The sequence below is a fragment of the Aegilops tauschii genome, chromosome 4 (assembly GCF_002575655.3).
Source record: "Aegilops tauschii subsp. strangulata cultivar AL8/78 chromosome 4, Aet v6.0, whole genome shotgun sequence".
In the NCBI taxonomy this organism is placed as follows: domain Eukaryota; kingdom Viridiplantae; phylum Streptophyta; class Magnoliopsida; order Poales; family Poaceae; genus Aegilops; species Aegilops tauschii.
Genome location: NC_053038.3, coordinates 200,437,359 through 200,463,734, shown reverse-complemented (window position 1 = coordinate 200,463,734; position 26,376 = coordinate 200,437,359).

Below are 26,376 nucleotides of genomic sequence, written 5' to 3'. Positions count from 1 at the left end.
ACGACCGGCGCCTGAAGACCAGCCTATGCCAGCTACAGACCTCCCAGCGAGCGGACGTCCGACCCCACACCGGACGTCCGACAGTATTAACGGAAGTCCGAGACTTCCGGACGTCCGGTGTCCCGACCACAGAACACTTTCAGCGGACATCCGGCGCTAGCGGACGACCGATCCCCCTGGAACCACCGGACGTCCGGTGCCTAGCGGACGTCCGGTCCCTGGCTGTGTCCAGTTGCGGGCTGAGGCCCATGTAGCCCTTCACTTCGCCCCCATTTGCACTATGACTATAAATAGGACACCCCTCCTCCTAGTTAAGGTTAGCAAAGGATTAGCTCATGTTTGTGTGAGAGCTTTGCTCATCCACTTGGTTTCCTTCTCCTCGGAGATCGCGCCTCCATCGGAGAAGATCCTTCCAAGCGGATTCAAGACCCCCTCTTGGGTGGCCCCCTCAAGACCTCCTCATGGAGAAGAAACGGTTACCCTTTGTATCGTCCTTTGTTGATCGTGGATCTTGTATCTCCTCTCGTGTTTCGAGGATCTAGCACATGTGTAATCGAATCTTGTTGGTTTGAATGATTCTCTCGTGTTTTCCCTCGTGTTTCCCCTCGTGTTCATCGTTGGGATCCACTCCTTTCGTGAAAGATCGGCCGTATAGGGTTCCACCCTACATCACCTTATCTTCATATGTGGATTGTACAAATGTCCCATACACCTGCAATTAGACAAAACACAAAATAGTGTGAAGTATTTTTGTTCTGGATAACATCAATAGATTATTGAATAGTTTGTACTAGAAATCACCTGACAAATATGCATGTATGCAATATTTTTGGTCGTATCCAAGGTAGTCATGTCCTCATCATCCTCCCTTTCTTGAAAACAATGCCGTCCTCGGCGTTGCTTAATCTGAAATGTGGCTAACAAAAGAGACAAGGTGTACATGTTTTATATGTATATGTCATCCATTTTTACTTCCCTTGATTTTTGCACATATGACACATGTATACATGAGTAATTTTCATAGATCATAAAATCTAAAGCCAAAATATTATCATAAGTAGAAGGCATGAAAATATTGCAACTCAGTTTGCACATATAAGTGAAGTTCTTATTCATATCAAAAGATTGACAATATGCATCATTAAACCATCCCAACATTGGTGAATAAACCTTACGTGCATCAAATTTACATGCTACAACATGCTTAAATAGGAAAACATGCAATAAGTCATTTGACACAGAATGATCACCAAGATTAGAGGTCATATCAAAATGATTAAACATTGGCACAATTATTTTAAAATGTATTTGATCCAAATCTGATTTATTTCCTGATTCACATGGTTCTTTGACATCAACAGTTAATTCAATGGGCGCACTCAAAATTGTTGGTATTTCAGTTGTTTGATCGCATGATGCATTCATGACAGTAACATGATTCTCTAAAATAGGTGGCGCGCTCAAATCAACAGGTAACTCAACACATGATGTATTTAAGTTAATTAGGGATGCATCATTCTCATGTGAAGTTATATCATCAATACCTTTACTGTTACCTTGTCGCAAAGACGTAGCTGATGTAGGTATGGACAATGACAATGTACCATACACTTGAGATGATGTCGCACTCACAATCTGAGGTGTGGCTGCTCTAGTAGGTGCAATGGTGGAGGAATCAACCGATGGTAGTGAGCATGAATTGGAATAGTAGTTGTTGTAGTCACCCAATGCATCCTCCTGTAACTATCTCTCAAAGGTACAACCACGAACATACATACTAGTAATGCAACGAGGAATATACCGAAATCTTGCCTGAATATCATGGTTCAAACCGCCAAAAAATCTATTCATTATATCATCCTCAGATTCTTCTATGTCACAATGATGCATATAAGATTTGAACTCTTGGTAGTAAGCATGAACAGTGTTGTTGCCTTGTTTAAATTGTTCAAATTTGCGAAGCAGTTCACGGCGATAGTAAGGAGGGAAAACTTGTTGTCTCATTACATGTTCCAAATCTTTCCAAGTTGTGGGTTGGTTAGCAATGGTTTTCTTACAATGCACACTCCACCAAACAGAAGCAAAACCAGTAAATGCTCTAGTGACAGCTCGTACTCGCTCAAGTTCAAAAAAGTCGTGGTGACTAAAAACTTGTTCTACTTCAAGCTCCCAAGCTAGATAAATAACATGATTAAATCTACCCTCAAATGACGGTAAAGAGATAACCTGACCATGTGCTTGTGTGTGTTGTCCCAACTCTCGTGATGGTGAAGATGTTTCCGTCGTCCAAGAACTTCTATCTCCGGAACCTGTCACGATTAGTAGAAACAAGAAACAAAATTCAAGAATAATGTTCCTATGAACTACTAGGATGTGGTTGTAAAGTGCTCACAGTAAAGCAAATATCAATATCTTACAAGTTCTTACCATGCGGCAGGTGGTGACAGGCAACCAGCGGTGTCAAATAACTCTGAAGATTGTGTAAAGCGATTGCCAGGGGAACGTACGTATACTTGGTGTAGAAATATGTGGAGCTAGGTTGGCTATATATGGTAGCAAAATATTAGCAATAATCAATTCTGAGATGCAATGTTGAATAAACGCTCAACGACGGTACTGTGTTGGTCCTAGGCTAGACCGGACTAGAGACGCGAGCCTAGAACACTAATGAGGTCACGACGTAGCACAACTAGCATCAATGAAGGATACTAAGTAGCTCTGGACAACAAGATATAAGTGAAGATCACAATGACAGTAAAGATAGTGATGAAAAACAACTGTCAAGCAGGATATACAACAACTCTCTCCAACTTTCCTCTTGAAAAGTTTGAGCCAATTTTCTGATAACTTGTTTGAAAGAATGCTACTAACTCAAGCTTTCCAATGCAAAAAGAATCATTCAATTCCGAATTGATATGAGGAGTCAAAGAATTCTAAAACTGGTCTGAAAAACTGGAACAAACTGTATAAGCGAACTTCGGAGGGCAAAAAGACCTATTTAGAAGCAATTTTGAGACGCCAAATATTGAACTATCTTTTGCAACTATTCAGATGCGGCTCATCGCTAGCTTTAATTTGAGTACTTGTGGAGCTAAAATGGACTTCGTATGAAAAAGATATGCCTGTTTTACTGAACACTACGCAAAACAGATTCCAATCCGAATCCAGGTACGAGATTGATTCTAGAAAGATCCAAATTATCTTTTTTTTTCTTCTCTTTTTTCTCTCACTTTTTTTTCTTTTTCTTTCTCTCCTTTTTTTCTTTAACTTTTTTTCTCTCTTTTTTCTATGCCTTTTTTTCTCTCCCTCTTTGCAAGACAAACTAGATAAGATGCAGATTGGATTAAGCGAAGATGTGAACGACCTCAACTATGATTGTGACAATGAACTATGGCTAGCACGTGGTGGAAATTGATGTATGGTGTGGTGGAGAGTGGAAGGGATAACGATGCAGCGGCAACGTGACTAATGTGAACAGAACTCGACACTCTAAATGAACTAGACACTAAGACCAGCAACTCGACACGACGATGCAACCGGTAATTCAATTATGCAAGCAATGAAAAGAAATTGTAAAAGCTCAGACTGGCTTGGACAAGGGATGAATAGATCTAACTTTTTTGTGGCTTTTTCTTGGACAATAGGTAAGAAAATAAATCTAATCTGGGGATAACTGGAAATTCTCACCGAGCAACCTGAAAACTGATACCACTTGATAGAGGCAAAGGTGTCCCGTTTTTCGATGAGATGGTGGCTATCGTTTTTTGGAGGAAGTCGACTTTGACGATCCGACTACGAACGTGCGAGGACGTCGTGCCTTAGCAATCGCTAAACCAACTCCGAGAGGTTATTGACCACGCCGGAGCACGATCAACCTGACCATGAAGGTCTGTTTCCTGCAGGCAAACGAAGAACAAGCAAGAAACTAAGATTGCAATATGGATATTGCGAATATAAGAGGAAAGCTTTATTGATCAAAGGTGGGGTTCTGTGACGCCTTTGTCTGGTCGTTGAACACAAACGAAATACGCGAAGTTGCAGCTATGGCGAACTTTAATCTAAACAAAACCCAAGCAAAAAGCTACTGGATGGATCTACTTATATAGGAGCAAGGGGTGGCGGCCAAGGAGGTGGAAGGACGTCCCAAGGAAGCCTAAAACTAACCCTAGGTAGTATAAGGCTCATGGGCCCAAGTGGAGGTGATGCAACACCTTTGGACTTGTTGTTTGACTCGGATTCTGATGCAGCGTCATATTGTTTCGTCGATATCTCAACGCTCCGGACGAATTTGAAGGTGATTCCAATTGGGTTAGAGAGAGCACGAAATCTAATTTCTGACAAAAAAAGAATCACCCAATTCGGAGTCCGTATGAAAAAGTTGTTGGCGTTTTGAGTAAGGTATGTCTGTGCAGTCCGAATCTAAATTCAGAATGTGAGAGACTTGAACTCTATCTTCTCTTGGCCCAAAAGTGACGTGAGAGGACTTTTTGAACAGAACCTAAACTTCTCCTTTTCCCTTATCTTCATATGTGGATTGTACAAATGTCCCATACACCTGCAATTAGACAAAACACAAAAGTGTGTGAAGTATTTTTGTTCTGGATAACATAAATAGATTATGGAATAGTTTGTACTAGAAATCACCTGACAAATATGCATGTATGCAATATTTTTGGTCGCATACAAGATAGTCATGTCCTCATCAGGACGCTATTTCTGGGTGCGTCACCTGGATCCCGAGGACCTAGGAGAAGGGCACGTACCCAGAGGGTGCCCAGAAGGAGAGGTGGGACGAGTGGCGGAGCCGGTGGTGCTGTATCGAGAAGGAGGATCCGTAGGAGTTCTGCCGGGTTCGTCAGAGCCCGCCGACCCGCCGCAGGGACTGGAGCGACCTCGACGCCAACGACAAGAAACTCACGGTCGGCACCACCAGGATCCATTGCCTCACCAGGGCCGGGCTCACCCTTGTGATGATTGGGGCCGATTTCATCCATCGCCGAATCGCCCCACTGCACAACAAAGGGAGGCCAGCCTGGGATTTTAGGAACGCGGCCGACACCATGGGGCTCTGCCCTGGCCTGAAGCACAACTTCACGGTGATGGGGCACGCCCATCTCTGCCAGAGGCTCTTCCAGCTTAACATGGGCGACGACGGCAGGGCCGAGAGGACCGGCAGGGCCGCGAAGGGCGGCAAGGCCGTCAAGGGGCCCCTGTTTGGGTTGCCGGTGGGAGTGGTCCTGCTGAGCAACAACTCCCGCCAGTCCGCTATCATCGCCATGATGCCGGATTTCAACGACCACGGCCTCGACCCGGCATGGGCCGAGCCGCCAGCAGAGAAAGTGTAGGAGTTCTTTGACAACTTGTCGGAGGGCTATGTTCGTGATGAGCCGCTGCTCATCCGCGACACCACCAAGGAGGAGCTGGACTATATCGCCGCCAGGGCGGCGAAGGCGGTGCTTGCCACGGAGGCCGGCAGCGCCGGCGCCGTGCAAGACGAGGTCGACGCGGCCGCAGAGGAGAAGGAGCTTGCCTAGTGGGCGGAGTCTGCCGGGGAGGCCAGCGGCGCCGGCGCCGCCCCCCCCCCTCATTGAAGACACGGGTGGTGAGTCGCCCGAAGAGGAAACCAAAGCGGACGACCCTCCGTCCGCGGGGAAGAAACGCGTCCTGCGATGGGCCCGCTCCGGCGAGCCGGTCCGGCTCGGCAGGACTGCGCAGCGGCAACCGGCCCAGGAGCAGCTCATGCGCCAGACGAGGGCGATGAAGGCCGCGGTAGCGAGGAAGGCGGTGAAGGCCGTGGTGGCGAAGAAGACGGCAACTGCCTCCTCCTCGTCCAAGCAGCGCCGGACCCCATCCCCTTCTTCTCCTCCTTCATCCAGCACCTTGGAGGCCTTGTACGACCTCGGTCCTTCAGCCCAAAGACGAAGAGGAGGCATGAGGCAGAGGATGAGTAAGCACCTTGCCTTTCATCATTTTTGACCCCCAGCTAGCGTTATCCTTTTCAATGCGATCTCGTGCTTGCAGGGACATGGAGACGCTGGCCCAGAGGGTGGCGAAGAGGGCCAAGGCCTCGACGGGCGACAAGCCCCCGACGGGTAATTCGCGTATGCCGGTGTTGGTGGTGAGCAGCCCGGACAGCAGCCCCCGGCGCAGCCCCCGCTCCAGCCCCCAGCATGAGTTCATCAGTCACTCTGATAGAGGCAAAGGTGTCCCGTCTTTCGATGAGATGATGGATATCGCTTTGGTGGAAGTCGACTTTGATAACCCGACTACGAACGTGCGATGACATCGCGCCTTAGCAATCCCTAAACCAACTCCGAGAGGTTATTGACCACGCCGGAGCACGGTCAACCTGACCACAAGGGTCTGTTTCCTGCGAGCAAACGAAGAACAAGCAAGAAACTAAGATTGCAATCTGGATATTGCGAATATAAGATGAAAGCTTTATTGATCAAGGTGGGGTTCTGTGACACCTTTGTCTGGTCGTTGAACACAAACGAAGTACGCGAAGTTGCAGCTATGGCGAACTTTTAATCTAAACAAAACCCAAAGTCTAAACGACGCCCTAAGGGCTGTATATATGGAGGAAGAGGGGGGAATTTCGTGGCCCTTGGGGAAGGGGTCCGAAACCAACACTATCTCTTGTTTCCCCACACATACGGACTCTAAAAACAGCCTATACTCAAGTATTTCGAAATTACATGGGCCTGGCCCAATAATAAGGTGACGCAGCACCTAGAATAGCCTCTGGACGAAAGTTATGAAGTAGCATCTTGTATATTTCGTCCAAGGCTTCATGCACGCATTATGGTGGCTTCAACGTCCTGAAATCATCACTTGTAACTCCGTTCTTGTTCCCCATGCGCATGCCATCATCTCCATGCTTGTTCTTGCTCCAATGTTCATCCTTCTCAAAGCTAGGCCCTTCATTTGTAAGCAAAACAAATGTATCCAATTTAGGCAGCATCATATTCTCATGAACATTAGAATCATTACCAAGAAACGGAAGTACCTGGTAATTTAATTGGCGTGCGCGAGCTCTAGTAATTGGTCCAGTATGTATAGCAGCAGGTGCTGTGGGTGTAACAATGGTATTGATGTCCTCATCATCCTCCCCTTCTTGAAATGAAGTCGTCCTCGACGGAAGCTCATCTCCCTCACCCAAATAAGGCTTCAAATCTGCGATGTTAAAAGTGGGACTAACCCCAAAATCTGCAGGCAGCTCAAGTTTATATGCATTATCATTTATTTTCTCTAACACCTTAAAAGGACCATCAGCACGTGGCATTAGCTTTCATTTGCGCAAATCAGGAAATCTGTCCTTACGCAAATGTAACCAAACAAGATCTCCAGGTGCAAACACAACATGTTTTCTACCCTTATCTCCAGCAAGTTTATATTTAGCATTCATACGCTCAATGTTTTCCTTAGTTAACTCATGCATTTTTAAGATCAATTCAGCACGTTGTTTAGCATCAAAATTAACCTTCTCCGAAGATGGAAGAGGCAACAAATCAATAGGTGCACGAGGTAGGAAACCATACACAATTTCAAAAGGGCACCTCTTAGTAGTAGAATGCAATGAACGATTATAAGCAAACTCAATATGAGGCAAGCATTCTTCCCACATTTTCTTATTATTCTTCAAAACAGCCCTAAGCATAGTAGACAATGTTCTATTGACTACTTCAGTTTGTCCATCGGTTTGGGGGTGACAAGTAGTACTAAAAAGCAGTTTAGTCCCCAACTTAGCCCATAAACATCTCCAAAAGTGGCTAAGAAATTTAGTATCACGATCTGAAACAATAGTATTTGGCACACCATGCAAACGAATAATTTAACGGAAGAACAAATCAGCAACATTAACAGCATCATCGCTTTTATGACATGGTATAAAGTGTGCCATTTTTGAGAATCTATCCACGACAACAAATATGCTATCCCTCCCCTTCTTTGTTCGAGGTAAACCTAAAACAAAGTCCATAGATATATCCTCCCAAGGAACAGTAGGTACAGGCAAAGGCATATATAAACATGAGGATTGAGTCGTGACTTGGCTTTTTGACATGTAGTGCAGCGAGCAACAAAACGCTCAACATCCCGTCTCATCTTTGGCGAAAAGAAATGTGTAGCAAGTACGTCCTCCGTCTTCTTCACGCCAAAGTGTCCCATTAATCCTCCTCCATGCGCCTCCTGCAACAACAAAAGACGAAGAGAGCTAGCTGGAATGCATAGCTTGTTAGCACGGAACACAAATCCATCATTAACGACAAACTTGTTCCAGGTTCTTCCTTCTTTACAATTCTGCAATACATCTTTAAAATCAGCATCATGCACATATTAATCTTTGATGGTCTCCAAACCAAATATTTTGAAGTCAAGTTGTGAAAGCATAGTATAGCGACGAGACAATGCATCAGCAATAACATTTCTTTACCCTTCTTGTGTTTAATGACATAAGGGAAAGTTTCAATGAATTCAACCCATTTAGCATGTCTACGATTCAGTTTAGCTTGACTTTTAATATGTTTCAAAGATTCATGATCAGAATGTATAACAAATTCTTTGGGCCATAAATAATGTTGCCATGTTTCTAAAGTCCGAACAAGAGCATATAGTTCTTTATCATAAGTAGAATAATTCAGACTAGGCCCACTCAATTTTTCAGAAAAGTATGCAACAGGTTTACCATCTTGTAATAACACACCTCCTAATCCAATTCCACTAGCATCACATTCAAGCTCAAAAGTCTTATTAAAATCAGGAAGTTGGAGTAAAGGAGCATGTGTCAACTTATCTTTCAATACCGTGAAGGCTTCTTCCTGTGCGGTACCCCAAACAAAAGGCACATCCTTCTTTGTAAGCGCGTTGAGAGGTGCAGCAATGGTGCTAAAATCTCTCACAAAACGCCTATAGAAACCAGCGAGTCCAAGAAAACTCCGCACTTGTGTGACCGTTTTGGGCTGCGGCCAACTCTCAATAGCTTCAATCTTGGCTTTATCAACTTCAATTCCCTGTGGAGTAACAACATAGCCAAGAAAAGATACTCGGTCGGTGCAAAAGGTGCACTTCCCAAGGTTACCAAACAAACGTGCATCACGTAGAGCAATAAAAACAGCACGTAAATGTTCCAAATGTTCTTCCAAAGATTTGCTATAAATCAGTATATCATGAAAATAGACAACCACAAATCGTGCAATGAAAGCACATAAAACTTCGTTCATTAGTCTCATGAAAGTACTAGGTGCATTAGTTAACCCAAAAGGCATGACTAACCACTCATATAAACCAAACTTAGTTTTAAATGCTGTTTTCCATTCATCTCCCAATTTCATACGAATTTGATGGTATCCACTACGCAAATCAACTTTGGAGAATATTGTAGAGCCACTCAATTCATCAAGCATATCATCTAGCCTAGGAATAGGATGACGATAACGAATAGTAATATTATTAAAGCCTCTACAATCAACACACATACACGACGTACCATCCTTTTTAGGCACTAGTATAATAGGAACAGCACAAGGACTAAGAGATTCGCGTATATAACCTTTGTCGAGCAGCTCCTGTACTTGACGCAAAATCTCCTTCGTCTCCTCTGGATTGGTGCGGTATGGTGGACGGTTGGGTAGCGATGCACCGGGAATTAAATCAATTGGATGCTCAATCCCTCGAATAGGTGGTAATCCCGGTGGCACGTCTTGTGGGAAGACATCAGCGAACTCCTGCAAAATGTTAGTGACAGCAGGGGGCAAAGAGGAAGGCACGTCCTCGAATGAAAATAATGCCTCTTTGCACACAAAAGCATAGCAAACAGATTTGTTGAAATCTAGCTCATCAATATCAGATTTTGTGGCAAGTAAACATGCACTTTTCAATTTAATTTCAGACACAACACTAGATGGTTTATTATTAGGTTTCATTTGTTGCTCAAATTCTTTTGCCACAATCTGATTTTCACTCTTATTTTTCTCCTGTTGTGCTTTATTAGCTCTATTAATGTCATCTTTCAAAATGGAATCAGGAGTCATAGGAAGCAAAGTAATATTTTTATCCTTATGAACAAGAGTATACTGATTATTTCTACCATGGTGTACAGAATTTTTATCAAATTGCCATGGTCTACCAAGTAATAAGGAACATGCTTGCATGGGTACCACATCACAATCAACATAATCAGCATATGTAGAGATACTAAAATGCACACGAAAAGTACATGTTACCTTAACCTTGCCGCTGTTGTTGAACCATTGGATGTAGTAAGGATGTGGATGTGGTCTTGTGGTGAGAGATAGCTTCTCCACCATCTCCATGCTAGCCAAGTTGTTACAGCTCCCTCCATCTATGATGACGCGAACAGAACGTTCCTTCACAACTCCCTTTGTATGGAACAAATTATGCCTCTAATTTTGCTCTGCTTGTGTGACCTGCACACTCAAAACACGTTGAGCAACTAAACATTCATACCTATCAGCGTCTTCAGGAGCCATGTATTGCGTCTCATTTTCAGAATCATCTCCACCATGTTCTTCACGTGTAATAAGAGCCAAAGTCTCCTCATCATAGTCACTAGCGGACTCATACCCACCATCCTCAGTAGCAATCATCACACGCTGAGATTTGCATTCTCTCGCATAATGTCCTCTTCCCTTACAACGACGACAAATAATATCACTTGTGTGCCCTGTTGACGCCATGGAAGAAGAAGAGCTCTGCGCAGGCCCGGCAGGTGTGCTCTTGGCAGAGAGTGGTGGTTGTGCCTGCTTTCTTGTATCACGGCTGGAGGTGGCACCTGATGGAGGTGATGGTGAAGTGGAAGTAGAGGATGCACGTGGTGTCCATGATGAAGGTCGACCTGCAGAAAAGTTAGTTCGCGCCAATGCCTGTCGATCCTGCACTTCACGTTCAGCTTTACAAGCAAGATGGAATAAACGAGTGATATTATTATAATCCTTATACTCTAGAATGGTCTGAATCTCTTTATTTAATCCACCCATAAAACGTGCAAGCATAGCTTCATTCTCCTCAACAATACCACATCTAATCATGCCAGTTTGTAATTCCTGATAATATTCTTCTACAGGATTTTTCCCTTGTCTGAAGCGCTGCAATTTTTGAAGTAATTCACGTTGATAATATGGTCAAACCCAACGAACGCATAGCAGTTTTCAAAGCAGCCCAAGTAGCTGGAACAGGATATAATCTACAATGTTCAGACCACCAAACACATGCAAAGCTAGTGAAAGCACAAACAGCAGCAGGAACACGTCTCTCCTCAGGATATTGTAAACATGTAAATCGTTGTTCAGTTTCTAACTCCCAAGTAAGATATATATCAGGAACATATCTACCCTCAAATGGTGGAATATTCAATTTCAGTTTAGGGAGATGGTCATGATCTCGTACCTGAGGTGGTGGTGCCGGCCTACCGTTGCGAATATATACCTAAGGTCGACCTGCTGGTGGTGGTGCTGGTGGCTGCACGTAGTTCTGATTTTGATCAACCTCATCCTCATAATCGCCCGCATAATCGTCATCCTCCTCAGCCGCCGCAGTAGCAGGAGCCAAAGAAGCATCAATAGTAGGTGTAGCGGCACCCGAATTTTGACCAGTCTCAATTGGAACGCGCTGTGCTCGTCCCACTTGATTTGGAAGGCGGCGTTGGAGATGTGGTTGTTGTTGTTGTTGTAGAGGTGCGACATATGCAGCCGGTGGTGGTTGGGGAAGACGCTTGAGTAATTCAGTAAACTTGTTATCCAGCTTTGTCTCGAATGACTTCTCCACGGCATCTATCTTCTCCATAGCCTCTTCAAATCTGTTTAGCACATCTCCCACCTGGCCAGTCATCATTTGCTGAAATTTATCATGCAACTCCTTGTTCGTCATGTTCTCCCAATCAGTCTCATAGGCTTGTGATCCTGCCATGGTTAGCAGCAATAGAAATACAAAAGAATATGATCCTACAGACTACTAGGCAGTGGTGGTGATGGTGGTGTGTCACAAATCCTTCAAGCGAATCTCAAATTCTTACCAGTTCTTACCCAGCAGCAGGTGGTGATCGGCAATCGTTGTAGTCAAAACTCTCAAAGCTTGGATAGAGCGATAACCAGGGAGAGTCAAACGCACGATGTAGATGTATGTGGAGCTGGGAAGGCTTATAATATGGTAGCAAAAATGGTCAGCAATAATCAATTCAGAGATGCAAAGTTGAATAAATGCTCAACGACGGTACTGCGCTGGTCCTAGGCTAGACCGTGCTAGAGACGCGAGCCTAGAACACTAACAAAATCACGGCGCTGCACGTAAACAAGGGAAAAGCACACTCTGGAAAAAAAAAATTGCTATTTTTTTTCGCGCTCTTTTTTTTTGAGCTCCTCTTTTTTTTCTTTTTTTTGCGAAATATCACTATAATGGCGAGTGTCTCAAAACTCTTCCCAGGTCAAACTGACAAGATAGGCACAAAAAAATTTGGACTATTTTTTTTCGAAAATCAGGGCAGCGACGACGAAAAAGTGCGACAAAAAATCACTATGATGGCGAGTGTCTCAAAACACTCCCCGGGACCTAAAAATAGGATAGGGAAAAAAATATTTTTGGTCGCCGAAATTTTGGCCTAAAAACTGCCCGGGGGTCTCCAGATTCTTTTTTGTTTTTCGAGACCTACTCAGGAGAGGAAACACGAAACGGAAAATAGATGGATCTCTAAATAAAACCGAATATGAAAAGAACTCGGATTGGTTGTGGATATATGGTGGTAGGATATGGCAGCGGTGGTGGTATATGGATACGGATCGGTGGTGGTATATGGATACGGATTGGTGGTGGTATATGGATACGGATTCAAAGCAGTGGCGGATAAGCAATGGTGGTAGATGGCAAGGCGATGATGATGGTGCGGCGGCGGCGTGACAACTGATGACCAGAACTCGAAACTCTAAAAGACTAGACTCTAAGACCAGCAACTTGACACGACGATGCAACCGCAAATTCAACAAAGCAAAAACCCTAAAAAGATTATGCAAAGGCTCAGATTGGTTCGGATATGATGAACTAACCCTAATTTTTTGTTGTGTGGCTTTTTCGTGGACTGTAGGTATGAAGAACAGACTCGATCTAAACTACGAAAAACTGTAAAATCTCACCGAGCAACCTGGAAATCTGATACCACTTGATAGAGGCAAAGGTGTCCCGTCTTTCGATGAGATGATGGATATCGCTTTGGTGGAAGTCGACTTTGACGATCCGACTACGAACGTGCGATGACGTCGCGCCTTAGCAATCGCTAAACCAACTCCGAGAGGTTATTGACCACGCCGGAGCACGATCAACCTGACCACGAGGGTCTGTTTCCTGCGAGCAAACGAAGAACAAGCAAGAAACTGAGATTGCAATCTGGATATTGCGAATATAAGATGAAAGCTTTATTGATCAAGGTGGGGTTCTGTGACGCCTTTGTCTGGTCGTTGAACACAAACGAAGTACGCGAAGTTGCAGCTATGGCGAACTTTTAATCTAAACAAAACCCAAAGTTTAAACGACGCCCTAAGGGCTGTATATATGGAGGAAGAGGGGGGAATTTCGTGGCCTTTGGGGAAGGGGTCCGAAACCAACCCTATCTCTTGTTTCCCCACACATACGGACTCTAAAAATAGCCTATACTCAAGTATTTCGAAATTACATGGGCCTGGCCCAATAATAAGGTGACGTAGCACCTAGAATAGCCTCTGGACAAAAGTTATGAAGTAGCATCTTGTATATTTCGTCCAAGGCTTCATGCACGCATTATGGTGGCTTCAATGTCCTGAAATCATCACTTGTAACTCCGTTCTTGTCCCCCATGCGCATGCCATCCTCTCCATGCTTGTTCTTGCTCCAATGTTCATCCTTGTCAAAGCTAGGCCCTTCATTTGTAAGCAAAACAAATGTATCCAATTTAGGCAGCATCATATTCTCATGAACATTAGAATCATTACCAAGAAACGAAAGTACCTGGTAATTTAATTGGCGTGCGTGAGCTCTAGTAATTGGTCCAGTATGTATAGCAGCAGGGGCTGTGGGTGTAACAATGGTATTGATGTCCTCATCACACTCCTTCACTGATGAGCATTGGGGGTGTGAATTCTTGATGCTGACCTTGCCGGGTTTGCAGGAGGAGAACGGCAGCAGGAGGAGCTGCCGAGGGCCACTCCCAACACGCCACCCCCTCGACTACGCCGCCTAGAGGGGCGTCCCCGGCAAGGGCATCCACCACCGAGCCCACGCATATGGAGGAGGAGGGGGCGAGCCTGGGTGCCGGTGGTTCTGCCCCGGCAACGAATGCTGGCGGGGAGGGCGCCACTCCTTCCCAGCCCGGTGCGGGTAAGTTGTTTGCTTCCCGTCCTTGTTTTCTTTCTTCTTCTTTTTGAACCTTGACCTTGGCCCCGGCTCATTCCCCTTCTTGGTATCCAGACCCTTCCTCGGCGGACCGGGAGGATATTGACACCGTCATCGAGGAGGTCGCCAGGGACGCCGAGGCCGAGGCCGACAAGATCGCCGCCGAGGAGGCCGCCGAGACAGCCGCTGAGGATGCCGCCAAGGGGCTTGCCGGGGAGGCCGGCAAGGCCGCTGCCGAGGAGGCGGGCAAGGGGCCTGCCGGGGAGGCCGGCAAGGCTGCTGCCGAGGAGGGGGTGGTCGACGACCAACCTTCCTCCTCTGCTGCCTCTGGCTCGGGCAAGTACTTGAAGGTGGGCGACGACCTGTTCATCCACCTCCCAGGAATAGCGAGCACCAGGGCGCCAACCGAGGTGGAGGTGTTTGACGACAAGGCGCTCGCCTCCGCCGGGCTTCTGCTTGTTGACGAACCGAGCGCCGGCGATAGCGGTTCCCAAGAGGAGCAGCTTCTTCGGGCCATGAGCGCCAACTTCCAGAAGCTCCAGGCGCTCCATCGTGCCCGCCTGGACAAAGCAAAATCCAGGATGGCGGCGGCGGACAAGGCGGAGGTGGATCTTGAGGAGCGCGTCGCCGAGACGCAGACCTGGTTCCGCAAGGCCCACGAAGAATTGAAGGTTGCCCAGGATTTGCTGGCTGAGCGCAAAGCTCATCCAGAAGCAAGCCGACGTCGAGAAGGCCCAGGAGGCGGCGAAGGAACAGGCCGCCAGGGACGAGGCTGCTCGGCACCAGCACCAGGCTCAGCTGAACTCCCAGGAGGAGGACCTTGCCGCCCGTGAGGAGGCGCTCGCCGCCACACTCCGCGGCAAGGATGAGGAGGTCGAGAAGCTCGTTGTGCAGCGGACCCAGGAGCTGGAGCAGAGGCACAAGGAGGCACTCAATGCTCAGGCTCTGGTCCATGCCGACAAGGTGAAGGAGCTGGAGGTGGAGCGGGATGGGCTGAAGAAATAGGTCTTGGAGCTGACGGAGGAGAAGGACGCAGCCAACGGCGCTTTGGCGGAGGCGCGGGCCACAGTCCTTGGCAAGGCCGAGCTACTCTCCAACGCCAATGACTCCATCAATGACCTGAAGCTGAAGCTGGAGGGCTTGGAGGGGAAGCTTTCGGAGGCCGGGGCTCGCGAGGAGACCCTGAACAAGGACCTGGAGGAGGAGAAACGGCTGCGGAGTGACGGCGCCACCGAGTATGAGGAGTACGCGAAGGGCGTGAACCTCTGGATCAGCCGCCTCGTCATCGTCACAGGGAAGCTCATCGCCCAGCTAGCCGTCATGGGCATGCCAGACGTCAGGCTCTCCGAGGACATGAACACAAGCCCCAACATCAGGCTGACCTTGTTCTTCGAGCGCATCCTCGACGCCCTGGAACAGCTCCGCTCCAACCGGACCGATTATCTAGCAAACGAGGCCCGGAGGCTTTGCCGGGGCGCCCTGACCAAGGTGCTCACCAAGGTGGCGTTCTGGAACCCCACCGTCAACTTTGCCGACGCGTTGGAGAGCTTGACGGAGGAAGCGGACCTCACGGCGCTCAAGGAGCGTATCAAGCCCATCATCGACTGCCTTGACGGAGTCCAAAGGGTGGAGGGCCAGCGCCGGGACTAGGCACCCCGTTTCTCGTTGCCGCGCGGGTTCAAGACCAAGACAGTTCCATCTTAAGTTAGAACCGCAGCGATTACTTGATGTAACATAACTTCGCAGTACTTTAAGATCAAGCATGTTTTCTTCATGTTAGATCTTTCTTTGTATGTTTGCGCCCTATGCTTGGTTGGATAAGGCTGCCGGGGTGCTTTGAGGATGGATCCTTAGTAGCCTGCCGGGGTGATAGAGGCAAAGGTGTCCCGTCTTTCGATGAGATGATGAATATCGCTTTGATGGAAATCGACTTTGACGATCCGACTACGAACGTGCGAGGACGTCGCGCCTTAGCAATCGCTAAACCAACTCCGAGAGGTTATCGACCACGCCGGAGCACGATCAACCTGACCACGAGGGTCTGTTTCCTGCGAGCAAACGAAGAACAGGCAAGAAACTGAGATTGCAATCTGGATATTGCGAATATAAGATGAAAGCTTTATTGATCAAGGTGGGGTTCTGTGACGCCTTTGTCTGGTCGCTGAACACAAACGAAGTACGCGAAGTTGCAGCTATGGCGAACTTTTAATCTAAACAAAACCCAAAGTCTAAACGACGCCCTAAGGGCTGTATATATGGAGGAAGAGGGGGAATTTCGTGGCCCTTGAGGAAGGGGTCCGAAACCAACCCTATCTCTTGTTTCCCCACACATACGGACTCTAAAAACAGCCTATACTTATGTATTTCGAAATTACATGGGCCTGGCCCAATAATAAGGTGACGCAGCACCTAGAATAGCCTCTGGACGAAAGTTATGAAGTAGCATCTTGTATATTTCGTCCAAGGCTTCATGCACGCATTATGGTGGCTTCAACGTCCTGAAATCATCACTTGTAACTCCGTTCTTGTTCCCCATGCGCATGCCATCATCTCCATGCTTGTTCTTGCTCCAATGTTCATCCTTCTCAAAGCTAGGCCCTTCATTTGTAAGCAAAACAAATGTATCCAATTTAGGCAGCATCATATTCTCATGAACATTAGAATCATTAGCAAGAAACGAAAGTACCTGGTAATTTAATTGGCGTGCGCGAGCTCTAGTAATTGGTCCAGTATGTATAGCAGCAGGGCCTGTGGGTGTAATAATTGTATTGATGTCCTCATCACGGGGGGCGCTTGCTGCCGGGCAAGCCATCTTGCCGCTCCCAGCGCGGTCGCTTGAACTGTCGAGCGGACTCGAAACAGGACAAGAGCGCTGCTAGTAGCGGGTAGGCCACCTTGCCGTTCTCAGCGCAGCCGCTTGAACTGTTGAGCGGGCTCGAAACAAAGCAAGGGCGTTTCCAATAGCGGAAAGGTCCCATTGCGTACAGGTTTCCCATACAAGGAATGAGATCTTTCGAGGAATACAGACTTATATAAATGAAATTACTCAAAATTTTGCGTGACTTAGCTTTTCGTGGCCACGCGGACAGCTGTTGCAGCTGCGGACGGCACCAGAGGGCGGCTGAGCCACGTCGCCTTCTCCTCTCGAGCCATCCCCATGAAGAAGTCGATGCACTGACCTTCGAACCAGATTTTCACAGCTTGCGCCCCCTACCTGGCGCGCCAAAGATGTCAGTGGAAACGACACCTATGGGATCACGGGGAATCTCTTCTACGGTCAGCGGGCACGGGGCTGTGGAAAGAGCGGGTTTAAGAGATCAACATGAGAGATTTATCCAGGTTCGTGCCGCAAGTGATGCGTAATACCCTACTCCTGCTGGCTTGTGTTTATCTGATGTTCTTGGACTAGCTACAAAGCGTGCAGGGTCCAAAAAGTCCGAATCCTCTCTATGTACGCCGCGGGCCTCCTTTTATAGCCAAAGGGGCTGCACTGTGGCACACAGGAGGTGGAAAGTTGTAGAGTGTACAAGCTTATCGCCTGACATCACGGGACAAAACACATTCAATGCGCTACTTAGGTGTCCTCTTACTTTATCGGGGACGGCAACGAGGCCCGTCCCGTCCGCCGCCGCTTCGCCTTGCTCTGACACGTGTCCAGGCTGACTAGGCACGCAGCGCCATGCTGGCTGGCTGCTGAGTTGGCGCGGTGGCAGAGTCTCCATGAAGATCTACATGCAACCACGTAGGTGCTTGCTGAGTTGGCCTGGAAGCCGCACGTCGCCACGCAGGTGCCTGCCTTGTTGGCGGGTTGACTGCTATTTTGGAACGACGGTGGAGTCTTGGCGGGTGGGGGCCGGGCTGCGGCCCCGTAGATGTCCCCGACAAGGGTCTTGCCGGGGCCCCGGCAAGGGCCTTGCCGGGGCCTCGTAGGTGTCCCCGGCAAGGGTCTTGCCGGGGGTCTCCGTCTTCTGGTTCTCATCTAGTATTGCATATTCTTGGTCTTCACAAAGATCTGCATGCCACCATGGAGGCGCCTCCCGAGCCTTGGTTCCAATATAGTTGATGACGTCGGAACTTGTAGACTCAAGGGTGGCGGCCTTGTTGGTGTTGGGCAAGTTGCCCCGGCAACGCTCTTGCCGGGGTCGTGAAGGCCGCCCCAGCAAGGACCTTGCCGGGGTAGTTTCACCTCGCCCCTCAGCTCTTCATGCTTCTAGTCTTGAGGATTGCTCTGGTAGTCTTCGCTTCCTCCGCCTCGCCAAGCGTGGCTGCGGGCGTGTGGCTGCGACTGCCCGCGCACAAGTAAAGGGGTACAAAAAGGACCCCTACTTTTGTACACCGACAGCCGGCACCGGCGATTGATACGTCACCGTCATATCTATAATTTTTTATTGTTTCATGCCAATATTCTACAGCTCTCATATACTTTTGGCAACATTTTATATTATTTTTGGGACTAACATATTGATGCAGTGCCTAGTGCTAGCTCATGTTTGTTGCATTTTTTCTGCTTTGTAGAATATGCATACCAAATGAATTCCAAATGTGATAAAAATTTACAGAGAATTATTTTGGAATATATGTGATTTTTGGGAAGCGGAATCAACGTGAGACGATGCCTAAGGGGCCCACAAGCTCAAGGGGCGCGCCTGGCAAACTTGTTGCCACCCCATAGGTCGGTTGGAGATGTCCTTCGTCCACAAGGAATCTTATATCTGGATAAAAATCGTGTTGAAATTTTAGCCCAGAGTTACGGATCTCCGGGAATTTAAGAAACGGTGAAGGGCCAGAAAAGGGGAACGCGAAACAGAAGAGAACAAAGAGATATATCCAATCTCGGAGGGGCTCCGACCCCTCCGCCTCCATCGAGGCCATGGACCAGAGGGGAAACCCTCCTCCCATCTAGGGGGGCAAGGAAGAAGAAGAAGGAGGGGGATCTCTCCCCCTCTCTCCCAGTGGTGCCGGAACGTCGCCGGGGCCATCATCATGAGGGCGATCAACACCAACAACTTCGCCGCCATCATCACCAACTCTCTCCTCCTCTATGCAGCAGTGTAACACCTTCTCCCCGCTGTAATCTATACTTGAACATGGTGCTCAACGCTATATATTATTATCCAATGATATGTGTCTATCCTATGATGTTTGAGTAGATCCGTTTTGTCCTATGGGTTTATTGATGATCATGATTGGTTTTAGTTGTATGTTTTATTATTGGTGTTGTCCTATGGTGCTCTCCGTATCGCGTTAGCGTGAGGGATCCCTGTTGTAGGGTGTTGCAATATGTTCATGATTCGCTTGTGGTGGGTGGCATGAGTGACGAAAGCACAGACCCGAGTAAGTAGGTTGTTGCGTATGGGCGTAAAGAGGACTTGATACTTAATGCTATGGTTGGGTTTACCTTAATGATCTTTAGTAATTGCGGATGCTTGCTAGAGTTCCAATCATAAGTGCATATGATCCAAGTAGAGAAAGTATGTTAGCTCATGCCTCTCCCTCATATAAAATTGCGATAATGATTACCGGTCTAGTTATCGATTGCCTAGGGACAAATAACTTTCTTGTGACAAAAAGCTCCCTACTAAAACTAACTTAATTGTTTCTTTATCTAAACAACCCCTAGCTTTTATTTACGTGTTCTTTATTATCTTGCAAACCTATCCCTTTACTACAAAGTACTTCTAGTTTCATACTTGTTCTAGGTAAAGCGAACGTTAAGCGTGCGTAGAGTTGTATCAGTGGTCGACAGAACTTGAGGGGATATTTGTTCTACCTTTAGCTCCTCGTTGGCTTCGACACTCTTACTTATCGAGAAAGGCTATAATTGATCCTCTATACTTGTGGGTTATCAGCAGTCAACCCCTATATCTGTGGCCATGGAATTTGGTACACGCGGTTGCCAAATTTGGTGAATTCGGCCGCCTGCGATTGCACCTTTCCATGGATTGGCCGGGTACTAGGTCGCACAACCATGGCAACGCCTCCGCCTTGCAATGAAGGTACTGAATCTACCTCTAGCCGCTTGGATCTATCCCGTCAATGGTTTGCCAGCAAAGATACGACCGGCCTTCGTTCAGGCTCGGCCCTGGCCCAATGGCTAATCAGTTCACCATTGCCGCTCATAGAGTGAAGTAGGGTGGAACCCTAGGTGGCCGATCTTTCACGAAAGGAGCGGATCCCTACGAAGAACGTGATGAACACGAGGGGAAAACACGAGGGAAACACAAGAGGAACACGAGAGAAATCACTCAACCAACAAGAATAGATCACACATGCGCTAGATCGATGAACACAAAGGTAAGATACAAGATCCAAATCCAACAAAGGACGATACAAGCGGTAACCGGTTCTTCTCCGTGAGGAGGTCTTGATGGGGGCCACCCAAGAGGGGATCTTGAATCCAAGGTGATCTTCTCCGTAGAGGGGTCGCGGTCTCTCTCGTGGAGTAGATCCGTAATGGATGAGCAAAGCTCTATCTCACATATGAGCTAATCCTTTGCTAACCATAGAAAGAGGAAGGGGATGGAGTATATATAGTCTAGGGGGCGAAGGGGTACATGGGCTTCGGCCCTTTACTGTGCGCAGACAGACGGAGCCGGATATCCGGGCATCGGGCCGGATGTCCGGGGCTTCAGGAGGGGCCGGATGTCCGGGCTGGGGGCCGGATGTCCGGGCTGGCGGTGCAAACTTCTGTAGTCTCTGGATAGGCGGGGTCGGATGTCCGGGCGAGAGGCCGGATTTCCGGGGCTTCCGGAGGAGCCGGATGTCCGGGGCATGGGGCCGGATGTCCGGATGTCCGTATGGATGAGCAATGCTCTATCTCACATATGAGCTAAACCAATGCTGACCCTAGAAAGAGGAAGGGGATGGAGTATATATAGTCTAGGGGGGCGAAGAGGTACATGGGCCTCGGCCCTTTACTGTGCGCAGACAGGGGGAGCCGGATGTCCGGGCGTCGGGCCGGATGTCCGGGCCTTCAGGGGGAGCCGGATGTCCGGGCTGGGGGCCGGATGTCCGGGCTGGCGAGGAGATGTTCTGTGCTCTCTCGATAGACGGGGCCGGATGTCCGGGCGAAGGGCCGGATTTCCGGGGCTTCGGGAGGAGCCGGATGTCCGGGGCTGGGGCCGGATGTCCGGGCCCTGTAGTACTTCGCTGGCTGGGCTACTGTTGTTGTTGATGTCTCCAGCGGCCGGATGTCCGGGGCTGGGGCCGGATGTCCGGGCCCTGGAGCTGTCTTCTTCTCCTTCCGACGGTTCTCTTCATCCGTGAACTTGGTGGCTTGTCCGTCTTCACGTGCATCCTCGGGAGGTTCCTCTTGACACCTATTCATGCATAGCATATCGGACTTAGGTAGTAGCCATGTCTCGAGTGGATCATATGTGATATCACTAAGGAAGGAAGTCACCTCGTTCTCAAGAGCTCTAGCTCGTGCTCGTGTCATAGGTCCTCTTGGCTCTTGATGAGACGATGGTAGGTCCATGGGGATGATCGTAGGATGCTCCGCATCATAAGTGTGACGACTGCCCGTGGCAGGTCGTACGCCGTGTTTCGACCACGCCAGAACATCCTGGATGGGTGTTCATCAAGTACCAACAAGATAAGGTTCCTGCTTCTTTTGATTCGGTTGTGCTCCGGGTTTCGGCGCACGTTTGGCAATTTATAGTCAAATTTGTGTGTAGGATAGATGCAAGTTTTGGTACTGAGAAGAAGAAAGCATCGATCTATTGCTAGCATGAAATTTGGTAGATCGATGCTCGTGCACTCCTTGCTAGAATAGAGGCTAGAGATGACACTAGAGATGATATTAGATGTGAAGCAATGTCTAATTATTTAGAATCAAAGAAGAAAAAAGTGTGCAAGCTCGAGAAGCCGCAGGTCAACAATGAAGACACAGAGAAGATATTAATCCAATTAGTGGGAGTAGTTATGGAAACTATATATCTTTTAAAATGTTTAATTGTGGTTCTTGTTTTCTTTAGTCTTCTCTCCTAGCAAGGAATTGGTGAATGTACTCAAATGTATCAAAATGTCGTTGATGAAATGAAGAAATGTGTTAGCAGTAAAATGTATGCATACGAGCACCGATAGGCTGTAACGGACCAGATGCGGTCGTGCGTTGGGCGCACGGCCAGCGCATAATAGAAAACGGGTGAATGACGCCCCATTGCCATCCCCAAACTGATGAAATCTGGAAAAAATGGATGTTTGTTTGGGCTCGGGCATTGGCATTGGCCTAAGGTCCCGTGGCGGCATCTGCACGACGCAACCCCTCTTGTCTCACCTTCCCCGGCCCTTGTTGATGCGGAGCATCCTACGGTCATCCCCATGTACACTTCAACTACTCCCCAAGCCCCAAGTGCACCTACAATGAGAGCTCGAGCATGTGCCATTGGACATAAGGTGAACTCTCTCCTTGTTGAACTTCCCTTGGACCCACATGAGACATGGCTACTACCTCAAACGAAGACACTTTGTGTTCTTAGGTACAAAGGAACCAACAAGGAGAAGGAATGGACCAAGAAGGAGTTCAAGGACATGGAGATGATTGTTCCCAACCCAGAAATACCAGTACAACCGCCCAACTACTGGTCCACCAATACAACCGCCCAACTACCGCTCCACATTCTATGATTGAGTGATGCAAGACTGGTACCGCTCCGGTTCTCCCCATAACTATAGCCTGACCGGTACAACCGGTCCTCCCACTAGTACAACTGGTCCCTACGTCCGTCAACACCTCCAGCAACCAGTACAAGAGCTCCTAGCGGTACAACTGGTTGGATGACTGGTACAACTGGCTAGCCTGCACGTGGTGAAAGGGCAACGACCCATGTAACCCGCAACTTACCCCTTGGACTATAAGTACTCATCTGCTAGCTCTGAATTAGGGTTAGCATTGTAATAGCTCAAGATTGAGATAGAGCTTTGCTCATCCACTTATCCCTACTCCTCTGGAGACCAAGGCCTCCTAGGAGAAGATCCCCCAAGTGGATTCAAGACCCCCTTGTGGGAAGATACTTCAAGGATTCAAGACCTCCTTCCTCCTAGGATTGAGATTAACTAGTTTCCCTTTTGTATCCCCCTTTGTTGTATTTGGACCTTTGTTACCCCTTTGTGTATGTGGATCTAGCACATGTGTGATTGGATCGAGTTGACTTGAGTGTTTTCCTCTTGTGTGTTCATCGTGTTCTTCAGGAAATCCCCTCCATTTCATGAAATATTGACCACTAGGGTTCCACCCTCCATCATCTTGGTTTCATGAGCCATGTTGATAAAAAATTTGGAGTCCCTACCCCCGCCCCACTTTCTAGTCTAATTTTCTGTGTTTTTGTCCAATTTCGCAATTCCCCACAAAAAGAGCCATACCAATTTTTGTTTCTGATTTGTTGGTTTAATGATGTTTTGTTGATTTTGATCCATGGATTTGCAATGTTTCAAGTGGATCTAGCTACCAAAAAAATGCTTCCAACATTATTTGACTCCATCAAAATTTTGGAACTTTGGCATAATTGCCTAGGCCATCCACCATATCTTCTTCCATACCACCATAGCCTTCCGCAACCTAACCCATTTTGTTCCCCATTGTATTTTAGGTTGTTTGAGTTGTGGTTTGTGTCTCCTAAGGTGTTACGACTACTTAGGGACGATCACTTCAACACCGACTCCGCATTTCCAACTCCGTAACCACCACCGCATTCCGCTACCACCATTTGACATTTGTCGTTTGAGATTTTGAGCTATGGTTTTTCCATTTCCTAAGGTGTTTTACCTAATTAGGAACGGTTCAACATCAAGAACACCGCCACTCATCATTGCCACGGACTAGACATCCACAACGACCACTTCATCATTTTGACACCCCAACCATAAGCAAGAACGGTAACCTCGACGACATCATTGTACAGTCTCCCTTGCTATAGTATTGTTAACTCCGAGCCATCTTTGCCTCACTTTATGATGTAGGGTGGAAACCCTAGGGGCGATCTTTCATGAAATGGATAGGATCCTACGAAGAACACGACGAACATACGAGGAGAAACACGAGGGGAAACAGTCAAATCAACGAGAACAATCACACATGTGCTAGATCCAAGAACATAAAGAGTGATACAAGATCCAAACACAACAAAGGACGATACAAGAGGTGGTAGTTCTTCTCCGTGAGGAGGTCCTGAGGGGTCTTCCCGTGAGGGGTCTTGAATCCACTTGGGGGATCTTCTCCGTAGAGGCCGCGGTCTCCGAAGGAGAAAGTATCAAGTGGATGAGCAAAGCTCTATCTCCAAAATGAGCTATCACATTGCTAACCCTAGAAAGAGGGAGGAGAGGGAGTATAAATAGTCTAGGGGCAAAGGGGTACATGGGCCTCGGCCCTTCACTGTGCGCAGACAGGAGGAGCCGGACGTCCGGGCGTCGGGTCGGCTGTCTGGTGATACAGGCAAAGGTGTCCCGTCTTTCGATGAGATGATGGATATCGCTTTGGTGGAAGTCGACTTTGACGATCCGACTACGAACGTGCGATGACGTCGCGCCTTAGCAATCGCTAAACCAACTCCGAGAGGTTATTGACCACGCCGGAGCACGATCAACCTGACCACGAGGGTCTGTTCCTGATGAGGACATCAATACCATTGTTACACCCACAGCCCCTGCTGCTATACATACTGGACCAATTACTAGAGCTCGCGCACGCCAATTAAATTACCAGGTACTTTCGTTTCTTGGTAATGATTCTAATATTCATGAGAATATGATGCTGCCTAAATTGGATACATTTGTTTTGCTTACAAATGAAGGGCCTAGCTTTGAGAAGGATGAACATTGGAGCAAGAACAAGCATGGAGATGATGGCATGCGCATGGGGAACAAGAACGGAGTTACAAGTGATGATTTCAAGACGTTGAAGCCACCATAATGCGTGCATGAAACCTTGGACGAAATATACAAGATGCTACTTCATAACTTTCGTCCAGAGGCTATTCTAGGTGCTGCGTCACCTTATTATTGGGCCAGGCCCATGTAATTTCGAAATACATCAGTATAGGCTGTTTTTAGAGTCCGTATGTGTGGGGAAACAAGAGATAGGGTTGGTTTCGGACCCCTTCCTCAAGGGCCACGAAATTCCCCCCCTCTTCCTCCATATATACAGCCCTTAGGGCGTCGTTTAGACTTTGGGTTTTGTTTAGATTAAAAGTTCGCCATAGCTGCAACTTCGCGTACTTCGTTTGTGTTCAGCGACCAGACAAAGGCGTCACAGAACTCCACCTTGATCAATAAAGCTTTCATCTTATATTCGCAATATCTAGATTGCAATCTCAGTTTCTTGCTTGTTCTTCGTTTGCTCGCAGGAAACAGACCCTCGTGGTCAGGTTGATCGTGCTCCGGCGTGGTCGATAACCTCTCGGAGTTGGTTTAGCGATTGCTAAGGTGCGACGTCCTCGCACGTTCGTAGTCGGATCGTCAAAGTCGACTTCCACCAAAGCGATATCCATCATCTCATCGAAAGACGGGACACCTTTGCCTCTATCAAGTGGTATCAGATTTCCAGGTTGCTCGGTGAGATTTTACAGTTTTTCATAGTTTAGATTGAGTCTGTTCTTCATACCTACAGTCCACGAAAAAGCCACAAAAAAAATTAGGGTTAGTTCATCATATCCGAACCAATCTGAGCCTTTGCATAATCTTTTTAGGGTTTTTGCTTTGTTGAATTTGCGGTTGCATCGTCGTGTCAAGTTGCTGGTCTTAGAGCCTAGTCTTTTAGAGTTTCGAGTTCTGGTCATAAGTTGTCACGCCGCCGCCGCACCATCATCATCGCCTTGCCATCTACCACCATTGCTTATCCGCCACCGCTTTGCATCCGTATCCATATACCACCACCAATCCGTATCCATATACCACCACCGATCCGTATCCATATACCACCGCTACCATATACCACCACCGCTGCCATATCCTACCGCCATATATCCACCACCAATCCGAGTTCTTTTCATATTCGGTTGGTTTTAG